At 39.0% G+C, this 25,823-nt stretch overlaps 1 protein-coding gene across 1 annotated transcript in view; it reads right to left on the bottom strand.

Moving 5' to 3' along the window:
- The window catches only part of qless (decaprenyl diphosphate synthase subunit 1 qless), a 173,351-nt gene that overhangs the window by 146,502 nt on the left and 1,026 nt on the right, over positions 1-25,823 (bottom strand). The gene's annotated exons all lie outside the window — the stretch shown is intronic.

The raw sequence follows: 25,823 nt of genomic DNA, 5'->3' as shown, positions 1-25,823 counted from the left end.
ACACGGTAAATACATTTTCGAGCCAGAATTCGCGACCCCTCCCACCTATGGGGCCCAGCTGTGGGTCGCGCCCCATAGGTTGCGAAATGCAAAAAGGCATTTTGATTTTTGTCTAAATTCTGACCCACTGTCAGAACGGTTAGACTTTTCAATTATTATAAACAAAAATGTATGACTTTGCTGTAAATTGTATGTCTGAATAGGTCGCATAGTAAATTTAGTATAGATAAATTTTGCGAATAGTATACTAACGTTTCTTTAGCAACCATGGTGTCTACAATCGCGCGAGGGACGAAACTGTGCAACATGTGGAGTCTCCGACTGTCATATGTTTGGTTCCATTCCATAAAATATACTCATGTGTTCGATTTGAAACATGAAAGTAAGAAATAACAGCTGAACACATTATCCCTATTGTGTGTCAACGGTAACGGTTTACTTTCTTTTTAGCAACTTATACAGTTCTCAAAAGATTATGTATTCAGTTATTTTTGCACGTTTCTATCAAATCAGTCCGGGAAGAGTACGAGATTATGAATTTGCAATGAGGCGAGACTGCACCCTATGGACAATCTAAGGTCAAGACGTCCGCAACGTTCCGTTTTCCTGCCAATAATCTGGAAAATATGTTGCATATGCAATATATTGGTTGTTTTACAACATGTCTCCCCGATAACTCAAAAGTAACGACGCTTATGCAACATGGCGATTACCACATTTGAGGCCAAGAGTAAGTTAAGCTTCACCTCCACATCACAACTCACATGTCTTCCTTTTCCTTCCCTTTTTCAGAGTGTAAGTACTGCATTTACCTTGAAGTGGGATGATTTATGCGACCCGTTATTACTTCAACAGTGATTAAATGTTTTTCGCGGGAAAGGATACAAATCAGCATGGTAACACCGAGACCGCGGATTCGAGTTGAGCTCGTTCCTATTAAAAAATGAAAGTAAATGTCAGGAGAGACTGGGGTGAGAAAAAGCTGGTCTTCATTGAGGATGAGCGCTTCCCAGGGTTCCAGACGAAGACCATGGTTCAGTGCTTGGCGAGCATCCTACCGCGGCTACGTCGAATGATACCTTTCACTTTTCCTCTCCGATAGGGTCGTGGATAACGATGACTTGTATTCAAAGGATCCCGTGGACTTAAACTTCAACAAGGAGCCAATGTGAGTCGGGACATAAAATGGTTAACAGGGTAAAGAGAGCAGACGAACTTCTCGCCTTGCTTGCTTCTATTGTATTTCCGCTTATTTAACATCCCAATTGTTTGTGCGGTCAAGAATTCCTTTAGGAGTATCTTACGCCGTCAGAAATTCCCTTCGCAGTAGCCTACGCCGTCGGGAATTCCCTTCGCAGTAGCCTACGCCGTCGGGAATTCCCTTCGGAGTAGCCTACGCCGTCAGGAATTCCCTTCGGAGTAGCCTACGCCGTCAGGAATTCCCTTCGGAGTAGCCTACGCCGTCAGGAATTCCATTCGGAGTAGCCTACGCCGTCAGGAATTCCCTTCGGAGTAGCCTACGCCGTCAGGAATTCCCTTCGGAGTAGCCTACGCCGTCAGGAATTCCCTTCGGAGTAGCTTACGCCGTCAGGAATTCCCTTCGGAGTAGCTTACGCCGTCAGGAATTCCCTTCGGAGTAGCTTACGCCGTCAGGAATTCCCTTCGGAGTAGCTTACGCCGTCAGGAATTCCCTTCGGAGTAGCTTACGCCGTCAGGAATTCCCTTCGGAGTAGCTTACGCCGTCAGGAATTCCCTTCGGAGTAGCTTACGCCGTCAGGAATTCCCTTCGGAGTAGCTTACGCCGTCAGGAATTCCCTTCGGAGTAGCTTACGCCGTCAGGAATTCCCTTCGGAGTAGCTTACGCCGTCAGGAATCCCCTTCGGAGTAACTCAAAGTTACTTTTCTATAATGATTTACTCCACAAATTCAATCCTACTTTACTTGTGACTGTGATACCAGTCCAATTTTCATAGTCTTGTATATTCACGTTGTTTTACGCAATGCGAGGTTCAAAAAAGCCAACGAAGCTGATGATCTGGCCAAAATCAGAACAATTTCATTCCTTAATTGCACGTACGATGCAAGAGAAAAGGAATGGAAACAATTATTTCTCGTAATATTATGCATCCCCACCATAGAATACAAACGTTAGTGTCTTACAACTTAGTGTCACGTAGTTTATTTATAATTAAGCTTCAATACCTCTTTCTTTCAATAAAATTTTGGAAGAAGTGAAAATTTCAAGAGGCAATGAGTGAGTTGGAACAGATGTGAGAGCAAGTACGAATTAGTAACGATTCTGAAGTACAGTATAGTTTAGAAAACTTAAAACAGAGAATGCACAGCGCCTTCAATGGAGAGCGGTCAGGAGATCCAGTAACTTAACAATAGCCATTGTGACACACTGAACTGTCCAAAAATATCCAAAGGAGAGCATTCCCAAACTTTCTCTGCAAGGTATCTCCAGAACAATGCAGAATTAAAGTAGGTGAGAGAAGCTATCTATTCCTACAGTGCGAGAGATATCTGTATTAGTGAAATCTCACTTTCAGGTTTCTTAACATGTTTTTCCTTCAGGAATAAAGGTGAATGACAATGGTGTCGGTACATGAAAAAATAGCCTTACATTGAGGCTTATTCAGGATTTTCAGTCTTGAGGATGGTTATGGTATTTCTTAGAGCAAATTTTAAGCAAAATTACTGCAAATCGTCATATTGCGAAAACTTTAGGGGTGTGCTACAAAAATTAACGAGGTGAATAATCCCTATTCTTACACCAGGATACGAAATTCTTAGAGAGATGAGAGAGAAGCAGTGTTCTATCTCCTTTTTGACTCTAACTGTTTGAGATAAACATCTCTGCAAAGTTCATAATATATTGTTTGACACATCGTTGTGAGAAGGAACAGCCTGACATTCTAAAGCCTAAATATTAGATCTGTTTATAAGACAACGTAAATTAAATTCTGTTTTATAAATTATGCACATTACTTGGTGTCGAATTTCCATTTGTACTTGTAGCAAATTCGCGCCACTTTTCTGCCTCCTTAGGTTAATTGTGATGTAGAGTACGATTCGCACACACTCAAACTGTTCAGCCCTATAAAGGGTACCACTTTATGTGAACAGGAGCGTACATTGCTGCTGGGTTAACCTCTGGGAAAGAAGAGAAGCGACAGATAGACATATTCTGTTCTTACATTTCAGTAACAACATGTAACAAACGCAAGTGAACGAAACACTGCAGAAAACAATTTGTTACGTTCTCACCAATATCATAAGAAATGGAACACGTAAATTTAGGAAAACACATGGCTCTGCATTAAACTACATATCTCCTCAACCCCAAACTCGATAAAGACACGAAACAAAAAACAACCTAGAGGAAATCATGATCTATGAATTTGGTCTAGTGACTTTAGGTCGTAAATTACATAGTTACGTATTTTCTGTGTTTGTGTGTCGGAAACCAACTAGTTTAGTGAAGATTTATGGTATCTCTATCAAACAAAAACTACAATTTAGCAAATTTTCTGCTCTCTCATTTTGGTTATCTTCACTTTTTTGTGTACAATGCACCGTGTTCGAGATATTACTTTTTTTTTTTTTTTAAATTTTTAAGGTTAATTTTTGCCGACATTTTCCAAAATGGCGGATTTTCTCCAAACATTCGGATGGTGAATTTTTAGTATATTATTCACTATACCATTCCGCACAATCTGGCACAAAAACATTTGCGTTGCAATTATTTCCGGGTGAAATCGTATTCTTCCTCTACTAAGTGTGGAGTTAGAAAATATATGTCGGTCAATGTTTCTGGTTTGTTTTGTGGCCTCCCCGATCGCGCAGTGGTAGCGTTGTCGCCTTGTAATCAAGGGGTCCCGGGTTCGTCCCGGTGGAGTTACATAGTGGTTCGGATCCTACTTTAAACTGTAGGTCCAGTCCCGATTAGCCATACTGTGCATAAAGTGGACTTAAAACACCAAATCAATCCATTCTGGTTTGTTTTTTATACAAACGTGTTCTTTGTTAAACATGTGGTTGTCTTGTTCTGCCTGTAATAATAATTTGCAAATACATGCTCAATTCACGAACCTAGAAATCCTTAGGTTTAGTTCTCTTAGCATAAATAATACATTATTGCTTAAACCCCTAAAATCTGCGGAGAAGGCGAAAAGCGGAGAGGTTGGTTGACGCTTGTGTGATAAGTGAGACCCCTGGCAACAGCAGTCTGCAGAAGACTGATCACTCGGTGGCGGGAACTGTACCAGAATTAGCCTTATGCCAAATAATATTCTCAGATACAAGGTATTCATGCTTTGACCTACATTAAATTCTGCTTTTGTGTGTGGTGCGACCATCATTCCTGGAAGGGGTTCAAATGCTACCATGGAATCATGAATATAATGCAGAGAAAATAACTGTCACCCCCCGCCCCCCACGTTAATTAGTATCCTGCGGTAACAGCTGCTTCTGTAATTGAGTAACTTGTCCATCGCTGAATATAAAGACACAGCATTAACTTTGCAAGTATTACATGCAACTTGACAGTTGGGTAAGGTAGCTCACAGCTTTCACGCAATCATTATGACGCTCACATCCTGTCGGAATGTCTCAAATGAATCGATAACAACCTTCCCGGTACGCCCTTGACTACACATCCTCTGATGTGACATGGCGGAAATGACGTAGATTGAACGTCACTGATGTCCAACAGAGGAAAAAGACCCATCAACACATGGATGTTTCTTTTGGTGTAAATACCTCCCATGCCGGCTTTCCTTTTCGCCAGTTTTGCGCGGGAAATGTGCAGTTTCCTCCCTCCCGTTATTAATGAGACGTGGAAAACAAAGAACGCTAAACACTTTCACTCGTCATTCTATTCCCATGAGAATCTCAAATAAAATGCCTTTACTCCCTGGTTGCGAAATCATGGGGCGGTTCCCTCCACATATCTTGTCAAACACTTGGCCTTTCTTTTCACAGTCGAATTCCAGGTTTCAGATCTCTTTTCAGAATCATGAATGAACAACTTGTGTGTCCATTGACCAATTTCATATCATCATTCATTCCCATTTTCGCAAATTAGCCAAACGTTGCAACAAAAGCGAAGTAAAATAAAGAAAACCAATCAACAATCATTATTCGATTCCCACGTACCAAGCAAATGCCACATCTTATTTTACACAAAACCGCCAAGGTTAACAAAGGTCACTTCCTTGTGAACTACAATTCCTTTACAATCCATTAAATGGTCTTCCAAGCTTCCATCTCTCCAAACAAATTTCCAAACTGCGTGCAACAGCAGCTGAGTTAATAATATTGGTTTTACTGTAGTCGTTGATGATGATGATTGATTGGTGAGGATGAGTGATGATGTGATGAAATTGATGAAGTAACACAAAGAACCCATGTAGCACACATTGTTGGGCCAACGTTGGGTGATTGTCGGCATGGTTGGGAAGTGGTTGGTAGTTCTAGCCAACGAATATCTTACGTTGGGCCAATGATTCACATTGTTGGCAGACATGGTTGTCAATTACGCCCATATTGTAGGTTGGCCCAACATTGCATTCAAGGTTTGGTACAGTGGCCAGTGACGTTATGCCAAACGAGAAAGAGGGAGTAAAATTCCCCCTGTCGATCAGCAAGACCCTACAGTGGGAAATAAATTCTGTTTAACGTTAAAAAATGTGCAAAAGCAATCACTTAAAGTGAAAATGACGTGTAGAATTAGATATTTCCAGAGCTTGAACATTTTCCGTCCCGAAAATTTCCCGACTTCCCGTCGAGAATGTCGGAATTTAAAAAATTTCCGACCCAAAAAATGCTGTCCCGCACACACCTCTAAAAACAATCACTGGAAATAGCGTGTAAAATTCGAGTTTTATGAAGTGTCGGGAAAAATAAAATATTTCTCGTCCCGAAAATTTTCCGATTTACTAGGAAAATGGTGAATTTTACCCGTCCCGACCAGAAATTTTCTGTCCCGCACTTACCTAATGTGAACGAATAGTGCGAATTCAATTTCTATTGCGCTACAATGTAAAGCTTAGGGCAACCAAATGAAGAACGAAATTCTTTCAGGACAAAACGAACCTCGGGCTGTTGCCGGAAAGTATAGCAAAGAACATTCTCAATGAATTTAGTTAAATATAGACGTAAAAACGATGGTGTACTCTTTGATTTGTTCATCCTCCGGAGAATTTTTTTAAAATAATAATTTCACATAACGATTTATATCGAAATACATATAATCGATGTGTGTTTGAAAGTCGATTGTGACTTTGTGATGGCGGGCAAAGTGGATACGGATATGTGACGACTGACGAGTTAAATGTTTTTTTTTACTGAAGACGACGTTGAGAAAGGTAAGTGACACACTGATTTAGTTCGATAATAGTACAGAGAATGAAAAATAATGTTATAATTTACTTGCAGAGTTATTCATATTTACATAGTTATAAAAGTTATGCATTCCAAGGCAGTTTTTGGTAACGGTTAGATTTTTAAGAATTTACAAAATAACATTGTATGTATCAACATTTTCATTATTAAGCATGTCTAGGAACCTACGACCAAAAATTGGTGAGAGTATCACCATGAAATCGGGATGTAATAGATCGAACATGTGCCAGTTTCCTTTTCTTGGGGACCAAAAATTCAATTTTGTGGGTCTCTTTAATTGCAATTGAAATTATAAATTATTTCCTTGTTATGCATTATGAGAAACATCGACGATTTTTTCGAGAGAGACTCTGAATCACACAACCTCAACCTCAACGAAGAACGTTTCTTTCCAGTTGCCAGTTGCTCAAGTTCCTTTTGTTTTATTGTGATTTCATCATGTTATGAATGCAATTTTTACATGGTTTGATTTCGATTTACTTCTGCTAACACCTATTGCAGAGTTGTAGCGATTGCTTGAGATATTGTTCAATATGTGCCTTTGTGGTAAATGTTTACTATCCTTCGGACACCTATAACTTCTGAGTTTCGTCAATTATTGACATTTCTACTTACCTATCTGCTTCGCGGATCATTTCTTAACGTGTATTCACGTTTTTTTGATCATTTTTTTTTTTAAAAAAGTGTTTTTGTAACTGAAGAACGTACGTTTCCGCAAATGGTTTGTGGGGCTATGCGGGAATGGTGTGTGGGGCTATGCGAGAATGTTGTGTGGGGCTACGCATATTTTTTCGAAACCAATTTTTAACTATTGTGACCCTACCTAACCTAACCTTACCGGAAATGGTTTGTGGGGCTTTGCATCAATGGTTGAATTTCCGCTATGAAACATTCCCACATCACACAAAACACCTTCCAGATGTTAGACAATACTACAGGAACTTATTACGGTAAGTAGTTTCTTCTGTAGAAATGAAGAAATCTGTCCGAAGGATAGTAAACTAGTACCGGAAGGTACACTAACATGTTTGTAACTGTACAACGACACACTGTAGCTATTTTCCTGTTTCAATTTGTAATATGTATATTGTACTGATTGCAAGAGATTGATCTTTTACTTTTACTGGCATCTTCATTCTAGGTGAAGGCAAAGCAACTTCGGCTCTACAATCTACATCTGGGTCAGACAAGAGAATTGCAAATTGACAGTTTCATGGGAGTAGTTTATCTGTTATTTCACGTCATCGGGCAAAAATTGAGAATAGACTGTTAGGAATACATGAAAATCAGAAGCTTATTTTGGAAAATTTGAATCCAACATTGATATCCTCAAATCAGCCCTTGCCTGAAAATCTAAAGCTTCCTTGTCAAACAGAGGATGACATTCAGAGGGTGGAAGAGTGGTTACTTTCTTCTCCTGAGCACATGAAGCAGATGGTAAGTTGACATATTTCTGTGAGTGAAATCATTAATGTCAAACTTTTTTTTTGTGTTAATCGAGCAGTTAACATTTTCAGCATAATTGACTGTAGCTCAAAGTGGTATGTAATTTAAGAGAGATCAATTACATTCTAAACTCCATGTGCTTCTTTTACTTCAATATAAGTTTCACTGAACAAATCATGCAAATTGAAGTATTTCAGTTTTCATAAAAATTTTGATCTCCGGGAGACGTCTCAAATTCGTTTATTTTGTTATTTTTCACATTTGTACTTACCTATTATGCATTGCTAAAGATTCTTTAAGGTGGGATTTCGCTTTTTTGGCTAAAATAATTTCAATTTTGCACATATCGAGTAATTATTGTTCGTTCCTTTTTCGCTTGCGTTACACACAATCTGGTGGGCAAATCTTGACTAACGTTGTCTATCGTCAGTGGGTATGCAGTGTTTCCAACCTTCCTAACCAAAAAATAACTACTTCCCTAGTTAAAAGAAGGGTTATCTTAGTTACGGTAGGTTAGGTTAACATAGTTAAAAAAAGGGTTACATTAGTTACGTTACATTAACTTTGTTAGGTTAACATACTCAAAAATCATGCACATTAAGATGCAGATTTACATAGGTTATGTAACGTTAACATAGTTACAAACATGTGTGGTTGGAAACACTGACCGGGGGTTACGTCATGAAATGCTCACAACATCGGTTTTATGTAGTGGAAGGAAATAGAGGCAACAGCTTTTGTGCATCAGAGAGACAAACATTAATCTAGAAAAATACATGATTTACCAGCCAAATAAATTGAACGATGGAAGAAAACACTTCCATGACCTTTCAAAAGTGTACAGAAACTCAGTTCCGTTCTGTAAAATTGAAGAAATACGTTTCCCGGAGATTGAAATTTTATGATAAAATGTGTACCTTGTATCGCCACAGTGCAGTCAGTGCTTCTTGATTGAATTAATGTTTCGTTGTAGGAATCATACATGAGTTTCATTGGAGGCAAAAACCTACAGCAAATTGAGTGAAGAATTCTGGATAAAATATTTTCTAATGCATTGGCAGCAAGTCATAACTGGACTGGAGAACACAACAAAATACCTCTCCGACATTTGAAATTATTGGAACTTGTACCAAGTAAGATAGAAGGCTGTTCTTTTTTTCTTTTTTCAATTTGTAACTAAATTTGGCTGTAGGGCCATTACTTGTTGATGTAAAATCCAAATAATGTACATGATGGAAAGTTTTGGAACATTTAGTATTAACAGTAAGCATTCTTTTACATAAGTCATTAAAAATCCTCTAATAAGGACATTTCAAAAATGTATTCTAAGAAAAAACATTTTTATTTAAAAAAAAAACTTATTTGTTGTTTAATTTTACCATTGTTTTTGGTATATATATTTTTTTACTTCAGCTGTCTTATTTACTTAATAGGAAAAACTAATATTATTTCATGTAACACTGAAGTATTCTGCTTTTACTAGAACAGTGTTCATAAGTGCAAACTCATTTGTCACATTTCAGCAAGCCTGGCTCAGTTAGCTGAGCTTTCACTTTATATTCAGAAGGTAGTGAGTTAGATCTCAGATGAGGCCAGGCTAGCCATGCAGTTTCTTCCCTGCAGTTTTACATGACTCACACGAAATGAATATTGTGGCAAATCTCTGTAATTCCTTTCTCATCCTTTCCCTACCATATAGTCATGGGCTTCCGGATGGGGTGCATCCCCCCCCCGGAAAATGAAAGTCAACCAAAAATTATGTATTTCACACATGTAATTTCATTTTAGCCACAATAATATCTGTTAATTGTTGCATGAACACCATAAATTCAAATTTGAGCAATTTGTTTTTAGGAAACAACACTATTTTGGGGGGAAAATGTGCCTTGTTTGCCCCCTACCCTGGGAAACAAAGCTTGCTTGCCCCTCCCTGGAAAAAAACCTGCGGACGTCCATGCATATAGTATAAGTAACTGTCTAGATGTGAAGGATTAATGTCACCCCACATGGATAATATGTGAATATTAGTTTCCTTTCATGGGAAGTTTAATCCTCATACTAAAGATAGGCCCAAGTACACATATCATATGGTATGTTACATTTGAGTTCATCCATGGATCTAACAGTTTGAATTGTTTCTAGTTTCAGTTCGAAGGAATGCATGTACAACAAATGCATCAGATTATGAAATACACTCAGTGATACAAAGCTGGTTCCACTTTGTCAATGATAGAAATGGCAGCCGGGAGCAACGTAGAAAGGAAAAGGCAACTGCAGGAACATCAAGAAATAAGTAAACAAGTAAAGACTGGTGATACTTTTTCAGCAAGATATGAGAGACGAGTCATTTCTAAAGCTGCAGAAATTATAATGAGTGAATTTCATGAAGTCCCTTCTGTTTTAGGATCTACAGACATAATTCAAAGTGGTTCTGTTGTTCAGACTACAAGTTCATTTGACTGTATCAAATCTATACTTTTGAATGAAAATGAGAATTGCATTGTGGGAACAACCTCACCTGATGATTGCTTCTTAATGAAAGATGGTGGGTGATGTTGTTGTTGTAAACTCCATTGAAAAGGATCGTAGTAATGATGGTTTGTACATATAATTTAAATTGAACATTTTCATAAACAAATTAGACATTTTCACTTCACCTCTTCCAAGCAGTAGATTGTTTATGTTTAAGTTAAAAGAATGTAAGAACAGAGTTATTGTATCCTCAAGTTATTTACATAAAAAGTATATTCGTATATTCTTACAGCAGATTTCGCTGACACATCAGCATTTGGATGTATTCCATTTTGTAATAATAAGCTATTCTATTGAAATGACATTGTGTTCTTTGACACCTAAATTGTCAAACTCTTGCACCTTTTTTCCTTCAATAAATACAATAGCATCTTGCTACTTTTTTTGTAATGTATGACGGTAATTATAGTATATGTAAAATTAGTTTTGCTTATTGCCTCCGCTAAGAAATGTTTTACTTTTATAATGATAAATACATAAGTTTTTTTATCAATCCTTGTATTCTTCTCCAGTGTTTGAAAATGTCTTGATAATATAATCTTAATAAATTTTTATACATACAAGAAATAATGCAATTGTTTGTAAAATATTTATTAATATTATGAAGAAACTTGCCAAAAGTATTAACATTGGCATGTTGGTTTTTGGTTTGAGTATTAATGGTTGGGAAGTTTTTTCCTGTATTAGCCCAATGCTGGGAAATAGATTTGGTTGGAAGATTGTTGGCAAAGTTTTTCCATTGTAGTTGGGCCAACGTTGGGAAATAGGTTTGGTTGGGAGATGGTTGGCAAAGTTTTTCCATTGTAGTTGGGCCAACGTTGGGAAATTGATTTGGTTGGGAGATGGTTGGCAAAGTTTTTCCATTGTAGTTGGGCCAACGTTGGGAAATAGTTGGTTGGGAGATTGATGGCAAGACGGACATCACCAACAGTTCGCCAACCGTTGGCACAAAAAATTTGTAACCATTTACCAACGTTGGCCCAACCTTTGTGTGCTACATGGGAACATACCCCTCGCATCGATAACGACTCCGAGGTCGATAATCGATATAATTAGTTTTCACTTGAGATGTACTCTAGTAAGGACAATGTCGAAAACACGGAAAGAAACGTACACCAAATTATGTATTGAAATGCCATTCACCGAAACTGATTTCGTGAAATTTTGTATACTTGTAGTCTTGGTCGAGGTATGAAACCATTTCAATACTTTGATCTCTGCACCTTAATTTACAGTAACTGAATGTCAACGTTTTCAGGATTTGCTTACATATGTCGCTCCCAGCACTTCACTGCAGGAGTGTATTACATTAATAATAATAATAAACATATTTCCGCACGCAACCTTTCATGTATTTAGGAATGTAATATTCTTGCTTCTAACTATCCGTCTTCCCACTCTCACGGGACCGGCTAATATTGACAGAACTTGACACCGCAGTGTCCACTGCAGGAATCTCCTAAAAATACAGTTACATAACACCCACAGCGTGCTTCATTCAAACACCTCGCAGGGATCAAGATACACAGAAGGTGCCCGACGCATATGGAGATGAACTTGCAGTTTTTCTTCTTCTTTAGTTCGCATAAAACACGCTAAGTGCCTCACCTGCAAATACAGGAAACCCTTATTCGCGCGTCCTCCTGGAGTTACAGCTGTGATGTAACAATTTGCTTTCAACAATGGAGACTTTCACTGCTATTTAGTAGCTCTTTTTCTCCTCCATTGAAGTGTCGTGCTGTCGCCTGCTGACAGTTTCAGACGCTTCGAATCACCCGTGAGCAAAAACTGTTAAGGATGACGGCCAAGACAAGACCCTTCAACACTTGACAAGATGTTAACCGAAACGAATCTTGACCTTTCGAATCTCAACTACTTCCGAACTTAGTCAATTTGATTAGGTACATGAAAATTTCTCCCAAATTGTTTGCTTTACTGAACTAAACTCCATGGCGCAACACAGTGGCGTATGCTGAGTGTAAGACCTGGGCTATCTCACTATGACACCTGGTCCTAGGCTATGGAGGAAGGGAGAAGACTAGACTCATCAAGGATACCACGTTGCCATCCCAACGGTAGTCGGGTTGCAAACTTATAAAAATTCAGGTTGCCAACTTATAAAAATTCAGGTTGCCAGCTCCTAACAATTCAGGTTGCCAACTCCTAACAATTCAGGTTGCAAACCCCCAACAATTCAGGTTGCAAACCCCCAACAATTCAGGTTGCAAACCCCCAACAATTCAGGTTGCAAACCCCCAACAATTCAGGTTGCCAACCCCCAACAATTCAGGTTGCCAACCCCCAACAATTCAGGTTGCCAACTCCCAACAATTCAGGTTGCCAACTCCCAACAATTCAGGTTGCAAACCCCCAAGAATTCAGGTTGCAAACCCCCAAGAATTCAGGTTGCAAACCCCCAAGAATTCAGGTTGCAAACCCCCAAGAATTCAGGTTGCAAACCCCCAAGAATTCAGGTTGCAAACCCCCAAGAATTCAGGTTGCAAACCCCCAAGAATTCAGGTTGCAAACCCCCAAGAATTCAGGTTGCAAACTTCAGAATCGCCATAATCTTCTTTTTGAAATCAGCTTAATTCACACAGTTTCTAAGAGATTTTTCTTCAGTATTTTACTTCCTAGGCTTCAGGCTTCGCAGATAGCCTAACTAGCCTGGAATATACGCTCCTGGCGCAACAGCCATCTAAGGGCCAGGACCTGCTAGATCGACTTTTCGAGTAACGCATGGTAAGGGCATCGAGTCCCATCGCCGCTGTTTTCTGGCTTTCGAGACCGGAGCCCGCTACTTCCTTTTTCAAGTACCTTCCCAATTGTCCTCACGACACTGGGTGAACGCCGAAATTTTGGGGGCTCCCACCGGGAATCGACCCCAGGACCGTTCGCTTCAAAGGCGAGAGTACTAACCATGTGGGTACACGGGGACCGTTTACTATACTTGTTTGAATTATAGTGTAAAGTTCACCTTATGTACAGATATGGCAGCTTTAGGCTTTAGTATGCGTCTTTGTTAATGATATCAATGGGTCATTGTTCAATTTACTTACAAAAGATGTTTAATGGGAGAAACTAACGTTTCAATTAGTTATAGCTGTATAATTGTGATATCATGACTCATGGGAGCTGCTGTGACACAGTCAGTATAGCGTCTGACCGTCTCGTGCAAGACCCGGGTTCGATTTCAGGTGGAGTATCTTTTCGATCGATCAATCAGCGTCGTGATTAGCCAAAATCGTCAGAAAAAAAGCGACGTCAAACAAAACAGAGGACGAGATGAACCTGTGAGAAATATCGTCTAGGTAAATATCGCCACGTTAGGACGATTCAAGGCAACACTGTCGCGCTACAACAATTAGTCCTGTAACTTCTTGAACCAGCTTCACTCTTTCTCCCAAAAGGCAAATTCCTTTCGCGACACCCTGTAATCAATTGCGGAATAACTTTTCCCCCCTCGCCCAAGCCGGATCTCCATCGCTTTCTCTGTTTTCGAGACAATGACCTACTTAAAATAGACGGTGTTCGTGGCATCAACATTCCACGCGGGGTTTTCCAAAAAATTCCTTCCCTCACTTTCTTCCGTCCCAAGGGATTCTGGAACAGACAGGTAGAAAAGTGATCATCAGCCTCGGGGCTCAACCCTCCACCATCCGAAAACCTTAAAATCAGAAGGGATTAGGCTTCCCATCTTATCAAATGAGACGAAAGAATGCCATGGAGCAATATTTAATAACAATAACAAAAAAAAAACTTCCCCTAGCATCATGGTTGGACCTTGGGCATGTTTCGACAGCAACTGGTTTTTCGAATATTTACCTCGTTTCAAATACCTAGTGATATGATTAGGGAGCGGAAGTTGATGAAATGTCATCTTTTTCCTGACATCTCGGACACGATGCCCATTAAATATAGACAATATTACACTTCGTCTAGAACCCAAAAAAGGTAATTTTAAATTGCATTTTTTTTTGTTGCCAATTTTCAGGTTTTAGGTCATTTCCTCCGATTTTCGGCATTTTCCCGTCATTTTTCGCAATATTCGGTGTATTGTTTCGTCATATTTTGTCACTTCTTTCATTTTGGTAATATTCTTGAGTCTTTTCACCAAGGTGAACATAGGCCTATATATATCTCGCAGGATTGCAATTTACAAGCAAAAGAAATGCTGAACTGGTGACAGTCTTTGTTGTGTCGAGGGAAACCAGCAGGTGTCCGTCTGGGGCAAACTGGGAAATTAATGCATTTTACACCAATTTATTCAGTGTATACGACCTTTTCATTAAATTGTTTTAAAATTATTCGGTTGTCTCCATTGGAAATCCTCGTTGCATATTTAATTGAATGTGCATATGGTATCATTTGGTGCCTTTTCTTTTTAAAGCAAGACTGCATTTTGTTTAATTTCCTTTTCATTTCAATTTTTAACCTGAAAGTCACAAATTTAATGGTCATTTTTTGCATTTTTCCCATTTTTTAGGACATTCTATAGGTCATATACCTATATTTTTAGGTCATCAACTTCCGCTCGCTAGATATGATATATATATTTTTTTTACTGTTGTGAACAAGGACGAATTTAGGGGTGATCCAGGAAGCCCTAACCGCCCCCCGAAAAACTTACCAAAGAATCAAGTGCTATTTATTCCCGCCGATCTTACTCGAAGGAAAGGAAAATCCGTTTTTTTTCCCAAAAGTTTAGCCATCTTAACTATACCGTAAGCCAGATAATTATTACGTTGTGTCATACGTTTGTCTATTCTTATACCTACAGTATTTTACCTACTTGTATAATAATAGCAATACAATATTAATTAATTTACTTATTATTGTAAATAGACCTATAAATTATAGTAAAGTATTAATTTAAACACTGTTATTATTATTATTTGAGACACTTGATTCGGAACAAAATCGACCATTAATTCTTGCACACCCTGCATAATGCTTTCGGAGAGAAAGCATGCTCCTTTCATCAGATATTTTGTAATTTGATCAATGTTACAGTTATAACTGGATCATTACATTACACCGTTGCGTAAACCCGGTTTACTTACTTGTAACAACCGTAAATTATATTTTTCTTATAGCCTTTCACTTTTTCGTTTCCGACTAGTATTAGTAAAAACCAAAGACGGATTCCAGACGAGCCATCGACAACCAAAGTGGAGGTTTTTTTTTTTAAAACGGGCGTTGTGGTTATTCACGTCGCTATTTTTGCTTATACTGCTGTACTTTCTCAAGGGATGAGCATTCAGACTTGGAGAGTTTCTGGAATACACAGGTCATTGACCACCCCTAGGTGTCCTGGTGCAAGTGTTTAGCAGAACCAAGGCAAAGAGTGACCGTCAATAGATAATGGATCTTCACGACCGCCTACCTTCTATGCCTTCAGAAAATTTGGAACACGTAGACAGAAGGAAGAGAGCCTGAAGAACACTCCTGCTGCAAAGAGGGCGGGCTTGGTTGAGCCATATCTGCATCAGTCATGGGCGTCGACAGAAATACTTGTAGGGGGGTTCAGACAATTTATTAAACTCGAATATTAGAAAAAATATTCTTATCAAGGGTAGACAAAACTAAAAATAATTCGGGCACAAGACCAATTTTCTCAGTTTTTTTTCAAATACCGGAAAGAAAGACATGAACCTAACTAAGATAAGTTATGAAATGTGATCTTAAAACATTCAGTTTATTAATTAATACAAGATTGGATTAAAACCAATTAATTCTTGCGCTAGAGTGGCCTACCTAAAGAACATCATTAATAACTCTGTAATATATTCTAATATATTACCAACTCTACCATATCGCTAGACATTTTAAAATGCGACTAGCAACGGTGCAAAAATCAACATATTTTTTTTAATTCTCATTTAATAATACATATGATACAGAAAATACAAACATTAATAAACACAAACTCTACTAGTTATTTAAAAATACGGCAATGGAAATCTCCATAAGGGAACTCAAAATATTTAAAATATATTTGTTTTAGGACTGAATTTCAAAATGCAGGCGCCAGCTGCCTGATTATAATTATTATTAATTTCATTGGTTTCATTCTTTTAATACATTAATGAGTATTATAAACTAATAAAAATAATCTAATTTCATTCCAAATTTATTATTATAATTATTATTATTAGTATATACACCAAATGAGCGAATATCCAGCACAACTGTCTTTCATTGTCTCTTTACACTTCATACAGCTCGTGTAGACCTACTCAAAAGCATAGTTATTAACTTTACACACCTCGTTTGTGAAAAGGCTTTAAAAAAGTGTGGGGGAATTTTGCAATTTTGCTTTTAAATTTTGTACTTTGACAAAAAACTCGAATTTTTAAAACTGGAATATTTATTGTTTGGATTAAATGATACAATGTGAAAAATATAAACTGATTCATGTATTTTACTTTTTTTTCGATCCAACGTAGTTTTCACTTTGGGCATTGTGTTCCAATACTTATAGTAATTGAACTTTATTTCTGATGTTAACAATAAAAAAATCTTTCTGTTTTTATGGCAAGCAGTACAACAATGGAAAGTTACCGGGGGAGTACAGCAGAATGCATGCTCATCTTCGTATTTATCGCTGTTTCCTAACTAGCCCAATCGAGATTAATATCGTTCCATCAAATTCTTGTTCTATTGCTATTTCACTCCACAACATAAACACATTTACATTATGACCAGTGGCGGATCCAAAATTTACCGTTGGGAGAGGCGGGTACCTAATCTCAATTACAACCTACAGCTGTAATATTTTATATGAACAATATACCGTGCTGCAAATAGGAACCAAGCTGACTTTCATGTTCTACAGATTAGAGTACATATTGCAAAAATAGAGATCCTGGGATGGAATCGTATCATTATTCTCACCTTTGCACGATAAGATATAAGGAGTAAAGTGAATAAACAAAGATGAAGAACTCAAGGGGTCTCGGGTTCGATCCCTTTTTGAGGCTTATTGCACAGCAGTTCAGATCAAATTTAAACTCTTAAGTCCAGTTCCGAATAGCTTATCGCGAGTATAAAGTGGACTTAATTAAAACTTTAAAAATGTTCTCGAACCCGTTAATTTCATTTCTTGTCTGTGCTTGGTGATAAAAGATTGAACATTTGAGCCTTCAACGTATTAGTAACACTGTTAAGCCTTGTTTCCATGTTAATAAAACATTAAAATACTGATCAAGGCAAACTTTTTATTGTGAAGCTTCGTTTGAAGAAGACCCTGTTAGAGGGTGGAAACGTTACGTTTTTATGTAAATTTTTTATACTATACAAGTTTGCCTTTGTCAGCATTTTAATGTTTCATCAAAATATTAGGCATACGTCCAGAAACGTGGCAGTTGGGGGGGGGGATTACCCTCCCCGTGGATCCGCGCCTGATTATGACGTTACTTGCAACCCTTGTTTTCCTATCGGTAAGTCATTATTATTAAAAAAAAGCTTCGCTGAATCTTCTTGTTTTATTACTTACCGTCGCTTTTCTTTTGGCAATCGCGACGATGAGGACGAGTGATGAAATTGGGTGAGTGGACACTCACAAAGAGAGCACCAATGTTCAGGCCCGGATAGGGACCGGGAACCTTCGATTCCTGTCTCAGTTTATGCGGATTACGGATTGTAAGTGTGGAGGACTGCCGCTAACACATTTGCTATAATAAAGAAAGGTTCAGTCCTCATTTAAGGAAGAAAACGTTCTCACAACAATCTACATGTTCTAGCTTTTAGGAATATTAGTTTTCAAAATTCTGCATATGCTCTGAGTTTTTCTAATGTTTTTCATTTCCAGCAGGGAATGCTCCTTAGGAGAGACAGTTGCACATCTATCATTTAGATTTGGATTGGATTGGATTGATTTGTTGTTTTAAGTTCACTTTATGAACAGTAAGGCTAATCGGGACTGGACCTACAGTTTAAAGTAGGATCCGAACCACTATGTGCTTCTACCGGGAATCGAACCCGGGACCCCTTGATTACAAGGCGACAACGCTACCACTGCGCCATGAGATGCAACGTCAAGAGGATATTTTCTAATTTCCATGTGTTTATTTTACGTTGCTTACCTCATGGATTAATCGCAACGATGAGGATGAACGACGAACTGAAGGAAAGGCCATGGGACAAGCATGATACATTCATGCCCAAGGGAACCTGCAAGAAGGGGCAGGGGGACCAGGCCCCCCCCTGAGATATCTGGAAAAAGATCATGTCATTGGAATGGTGAAACTGTAGTGGTATTTTATTACAAATAATATTCTTTCCTGTGATTTACTGGCTGCCAGTTACAGCAATTAACAGTCATATCCAACAAAATGACGATAGAACGTTTCACGAGAGATTAGAATAATGTTGGCTGCCGTAGGTGTCCGGGACGGAATATGTGTAGTCAGGATAGGATCGGGAAGAAAATTTTTTATAATCCCGACGTTCGGTACTGAATAATTTGTCAAATTTTCGAAATATGATGACGCGATGAAAATATAGAATTCTAGACACTACTTCCACCTCAAGTGGTTGCTTTGCACTTTTGGAATTAAAAACTGTCAATTTCAAGAAGTTTCAGACACTTATAGTGCAGAAAATACCAAGAATTAATAATTTTCAAATACAGTTCTTTGGAATTTCTAGATTGTTCACGATCCATAAAAGTCAACAACTCATTTTCCGAAGTCGAAATCTGATCTTGACAATTCACGCTCCGTTACTTTCTTTTTACAGTACCCTTCGTCTCATAAAAACATGGATCAGACGTATTATGAAGGATTTGATTTGATTTATTTTACCTCGCTTTTTGTGCCACTTTTGGCTAATTTCTTCAAGATGGGGATGAGTGATCATATGATGAAATTGATGAATGGACACTGACAAATATCCATGCCCAGCCCAGGATTCGAACCCGGGACCTCTAGCGTCGTAGCCCGATGTGCTAACCACTTCACCACAGGGGCCGGCTTATTATGAAGGAGAACAGATATCGGTGCATCGTGAAGAAGTACAAAAATGCAAAGTAAAGTGACAGATGTTTATCGAAAAGAAGGCGAATCCAGTTCCTTCTTAAATAATGGACTCAAGTCTGAACTTGTTAACAATGCCGAAGAATTTTCAGTTCAATTTCAATTGTATTATCTGTAAAATAATAATAATAATAACGACAACAATAAAATATAAGTTTCTATAACGAAGGACAAGATGTGAAATCTTACTCTAACCCCTGAGAGAAAATCCTGCGGGAACCCTTGCCATGCCTGACCAGAGTCCGAATCTAGAGGGTGTTTGGTTTAGAGCTCTCGCCACGAAAACAGCCCAGTCAAGGTCACGCCACCCACCTACAGTGTTGCCAATGAGTTTCAACCGACGAAATCAACCGCATAAGTACAACGCGCGAAGTGCCGACTGAGCAGCTTAGAAGAAGTGTGGCATCCCTGGAGGACCAGGGGTGTGGAGGAGGTAAGGGGAAGCTCCGACCTTGATTGGACTGTTTTCGTGGCGAGAGCTATAGTAGCACTTTTCTTTCAAACGTCGGGAGCGGAATTCTTTGCAAAAAGTAAAAAAAAAAAAACTCAAACTAAACTGAGTGGTATGATAAGGGGCAAAATAAAAATAGCCGCGTTCGGTTCTCTAAGGAACTAAAATTAGTCAGTAAAATTAAAATTACATTCCGTGGGGTAACAGCTCTTGAGGGCCAGGACCTGAGAGGTGGTTTTTCACTGGGTGACGCGTGGCCAGCGAATCGAGTCCCAACTCGCTTTCGAGATCGAGGACCGCTACTATGTTGCTCTCCAGTAGATCCCCAGTTGTACTTGCTGGGCCAACAACCGAAATTTTGGAGGTTGCACCAGAGATCGAACCTGGGAGCGCTAACTATTAATACTAACCGCGCGGAAGTTCTGTTACATCCAGAGCCATTTGGTTCTGCTGACACAAATAAGATCATTGTAAAGAAATTATACCATAAATGTGTATAAAATTACTTCTCCAGAACTATCATTCTTCAAGTGCAGACAGATACTAAAAGAGACTCCCAGAAGCGCAATGGCTGACAAGATCAGCTTGCAATACAGGGTGTCTCGAAACATGATTACATAACACGTACTTGCGCTACTGGAGTATCAAGACACTTGGAATGCAGTTTCATCTCGACGTCAGAGATATCCTGCCGCAGTTGTAAACAAGGGAACTGGAAGAGAGCCCAGAGGAGCTTCAGGGCCTTATGCCGCGGTCTGTCCTCTTTTTTATCTTCTCTGGATTTGGCTACAACGAAAAGGCAGGCGACTCTCGGCTTTATCACAAAGAAGCATGCTCGTCTCTCTCGAGAAATAGTTTATGACAGAAAATCTGCGTTACAAATGGGACAAATCTGCTGCTGTTCATTGTCGGCAAATTTTGACTGGTGGCGTGAAGTGTATACTTGACAAGTTGTCCATAACAAGAAATTCAACTTTCTTATGATGGACATTATCTTTTCACAACAATAGTTCCATTTGTTCTAATGCGATTGTGCTTCCACAAGAAATATACCACCCCCCCCCCTTTTGAAAATCCTGGAAACGTCACTGGTGGTGACACATCGCACACCCCTAACTGCGGTCCTGACCCTGCTTTCCTGTGCATGGCTCTGTATTGATTGTGTCCATAAAAATTCGTATTTTTATCTTCATTGTTACTGTCGACTGATAAATCCCGAATCAGACATGGAAGTATAGTTTATTTTATATCTGAAACCGTTTCTGAGCAATCGGCAGGTATCAGATAGGTCCATTGTTGACTCAAACATATAAATTGATGGGTCAATTGGGAATGTACGTGTCGAATACGTTCGCCATTTCAGAGATCTATCGGTTCACCAAATTGCTATATTTTCCCCATAGACCGCTTGAGGGACTAAAGGAGACATTTTATGCCGCTTTCAATTAATACACTAACAGATGCGAAGCTAACCGATACGCATACCAACATGACGTGAAGGCAATATGAGGGGGTGTGGAGGTATAGTCCCACACATTCACAATCTCGGCCGTTTGTGGAGGTGATGCAATCAGTATCGCGCTCCGACCGCCTTCACCGAATAGCATTGATTAGAGGATGGGTGATCCCCACAGCCGCTCCATCATGGAGGGACACTGCTGGAAAAATTCTCAATTGAAATCAACCACTCTGGGAATCGAGCGCGGGTCTCCTGCGTGGCAGTCAAACGCGACCACCGCCAACATACGATAGGGTTGGTTTTTCTTTGATGGAAAAATCTTACATTTGCCCCACCCACAAACAGATCAACCTGATAAATTAGAATGTTGCAGTTGCCAATAACCAGTGTTCGGAAGTGGCGCGCTACTGTAACTAGTTACATAATTTGTAGCCGTAGTCATAGTTTTCAGGGGGAGAATTAACTTTGAGGGTGGTGGGGGCAGACTCGAACGAAAAGTTTTCCATCCAGGATTATTTGCTAGATAACTGTTACATTTGCGAAATCACAAATATTAACCCTTTTCACTTTGGTCCCAAGGTTGACAAGTGAAGTTGCATTTTAAAATTTGTAGCTGTAGATTCTCTAGAATTGTCGCTCGAAGCGGGAAAATACTTACAGCTACATTTTTTTATAGGAGCAAGTGTAATTTTGAGATACATCAAAGGAAGGTCACATGGTGCATCTTCACACTAACAACAACAATAATAATAAATAGGGTAGTATTTAAAAGGGGGATGAGGGAGATTTCCTACTCTTGGAGGAGAAACTATACGTATAAGTTATATAATATTCTAGTGTTTCAAGATTAGTTGGATTTTTTTTAAATTCCACATTGATGATGATAACTATACGAACTACTCCCATATAAGTTCATTATCGAACATATAAAGGGGGAAATGGTATTCGATGTTTTTCACAACAGCTGGAAGAGCTGCTGTATTCTTTATTTAGCGTCGCATTTCTGCCACTTTTGGCTAATCGCGAACATGAGTGATAAGAGGAATTGATAAATGTATACTGACAAAGAACGTCCGTGTCGGGACTCAAACCCGGGTGGTGAGATTTAAGTCGACTTAACGCTCGATACTGAGAAGTTGATGCGAGATACTTTCCTCTAAAAGTAGCTGTAGCTAAACTACATTTACCTATTATTGATTGAATTTGAAATGTTGTGCGCGTCGGCAATTAGGCAATTTTGCACCCCTTAGCATAACTAAAATATACCTAATATAACATAACTGTAATGTTGGAGAGTTAAAATATTCTTACTTGTGTTAAAAGCTGAGGCTATAGGGGCACTCAGCACACAAGGACAAAACACAGGACCACACACACAAAACTCTACAGAGGATTATACTGGCCCAAGACGCCAGAACCTCGTTAGTCCGCAAAATGCAGTCCAGGGTGTACTACGTGGAAGGGCATCCCTTACACCCCACTTATTATTATTTGAAGGGCTCGGGTGATATTTTGGTCATAGTTCATTAAGAAAAAAAGGTTACTAGAAGCTACACTGTAGATAACTTGTTGTCCTGTTGTGTTTACAAATTTCAAAAGGCTTCATTGAGTCCAATCCAAATTGTATGACATAGCAATTTCACTCAAAAATTGAAGGATGTCACATTTTACTTTGTAACTCAAAAATGACCAAAATGTCACTTACCATGGTTTACACACGAGCCCTTCATTTGCATTCGGAGTGGTTAGCACATCGCGCTACGACGCCATGGGTCCCGGGTTCGAATCCTGGCCTGGGCAGGGGTGCCCACAGGGGGGATTATGATGTAGGTTGCGCTATTGAGATTTGGGGGGGGGGGTTCCATTCTTACAAAATTCAACATTTATATCTTTTCCAAAATATATGTAAACATTGTACACCTTAAATGCACCATATTTAATCCATTAGATGAAGAAAAGAAAGTGTTTAAGGGTATTATCGAAGGTGAAGGGGGAAAACATTCAACTTTTACATATTAAATTTTGGGGGACAGTATCCAACTCTAGGTCTTAGATTATGGCGTGTATTTTAGTTAGAGGGGGATTGAGCATTAAATTGAGGGGATATCCAATTCTTTTGTATTGCTATTGTCTTAGAGATTGTTGCGGCGGAAATAACCACTCTTCAATATCAACAGTAAGTCTAAAATTAATTGAGTATTAAATTTAAAGGGGGAGATAGAAAGACTTTTGGTAAAGTGTTAAATCTTAGGGATTTCTGTAGGGGAGAGAGAGTTTGAACATTAAATTATGGAGACTGTATTTAGCGATATGGTATCCACACGTTTTCGACCCCGAATGTGCCAAAGGAGAAGCTGAAAAAGACTAAGAAAGTATTGACATCCTATTAAATTAATATTCTTGAAAACCCGCAAAGAAATTGATGCAAATTTTTTTTGCTCGCTTTGCTCGCAATGTATTGCTAGGATGCGAGTTTGGCGCTTTAATGAGGTGAATGAGAAGCTTTTATACTATAGCTGCATTACAAGACAAGCGATATTCTGGATTATGATGGACGATTTTAGGGGTTTGTCTTGAGTAATGGGCTTCCTGTTTAGGGAGGAGGGGCAGATCAAGTATAGTGTTCAGAACAGCTAAGAAAAAGTTACTTTCTATAGACACGCTGTCGTAATTAAATATTTTGTGCGGATTACGATATGGTTTGAGGGCGCGAATGATGATTTTGGGGCAATACATGAATTTTGTGGGGACGCATGACATGATTTTTGGGGGGATGCGCCATTGGCCTTGGGGGGAATGGACGGACACCCCTGAGCCTGGATGTTTGTGAGAATCCATTCATCAATTTCATCATATCACTCATCCCCATCTTCGCAAATTAGCCACAAGTGGCACAAAAAGCGAAGTAAAATAAAGTAAATCAATCAATCTGCAAAGACCACTGGTGGGTGCTATATACCACAATTACCACGGATGTATCAATCAGCACATGAAATAACCGTTATTCAATTCCTCGTCATTGCTACCGAGAAATTATGTTAACGTAAACAACGAACATACCAACGGTCATTGCTTCTTACCAAGCACGTAGGGAGAAAATTCTTTTGGAGAAAGTGACTACGTACTGCATGTCACCCAAACGCAGTAAAATTTTCTCCTAGCCTTGTCCTGAAGATCAAATGTAAAGGCTCAACTCCTAAATAACGTTTGTGTTCAAAGCTACAAAATGACTTTGTTAAAAAAAAAACAAATTGTGCAATGTAGTTCACTGTTCGGACAGCTGAGATCATTACAGATCCAGAGTTGTAACTTACAAGTTTGTCTAAATTTCAATTTTGCTTGGTCATTCTTAGCGACATTATACACATCATGCATCATAAAGTTTGTGAATCTGTTAAAAGGACACGAGAGAGTGATTGGAAAACACATTAGAGAAGAAAATGAACGAAACAAGGTGCTTCAGGGTTGAAAAAAAGTTGAAGTTTACCTTATCCCGCGAGTCCAGAATGTGTTTTGTAACAGGACATTGTTTGTTATTTATTTAACATCAATAAGGTTTCATGGATGAATCTACTGAACCGTAAGATGATGCTGGGAAACATTAAAATATCGCATTTCCAACACATCTGTTTTCATAGCACGGCGTTCGAAACGGGGAACAATTTCACTTTCTACTCGAACGTGCTTTTGAAGTTAATGCTATGAAATCACTCGAGCCAGAAACAAGCGCACAAGACAAATATTGACACTGACGGGTATTCCTGTTTTCCCCGAAACCCGTCTATTAACTTTGGGCCATAATTCTTAAAGAATTCGTAATATGCTTTGAAGTATATGTGCATCGCTATTACTTTCAGAATATTTATTTTTAAACAAATGAAAGCACAAGCGAGGACCAAGGTTTGAATAATTCTTGAACTATTCACAATTCACCTTTCGAGTTTCATTTATAGTGACCATGGCCTGCAAGTGTCGGCGAGGGGGACAGTTGCATCCCCCCCGGTTTTTGCAACTTATGCTCCCGCATTATGCCAAACCTTATCTAACAAGGAGAAGTGAACTGTCCTTGCCGGCCCCCCCTCCAGTATTAGGAACCCAATCGCCGCCACTGCCTCCTGTGTGTGCGTATCGGCAACGTCTTGTAATCTAAGGATCCCGGGTTCGATACCAGTGGACACACACAGTGGCTCGGATTCCACTCCAAACTGCAGGTCCAGTTAATTGTGATGACGAGAATGGATTTTTGAATGAAGGAACAAACACTCATACCAAAAGAGAGATTCGAATCTAAGGAAAACCTGCTCCCAATAACTATGATATATCTAACCAGTACTTGAAATAGAAACATTGCGAAAATTTTGCTAGTGGGGTGGATACCACCACCCCTCCACCCATAGTCCACATATCGAGCACTGTATCCAACACAAAAAAATTATCGCAGGGTATTGTGCTTAAGACGCTGCACCAAAATATTAGTACTTGCAAAACG

This window comes from Lepisma saccharinum, chromosome 24 (genome assembly GCF_977018435.1).
Source record: "Lepisma saccharinum chromosome 24, izLepSacc3.1, whole genome shotgun sequence".
NCBI classification, from domain to species: Eukaryota; Metazoa; Arthropoda; class Insecta; order Zygentoma; family Lepismatidae; genus Lepisma; species Lepisma saccharinum.
The sequence above is the reverse complement of the archived record's forward strand: the minus strand, read 5'-3'. Positions and strand labels throughout refer to the sequence as shown.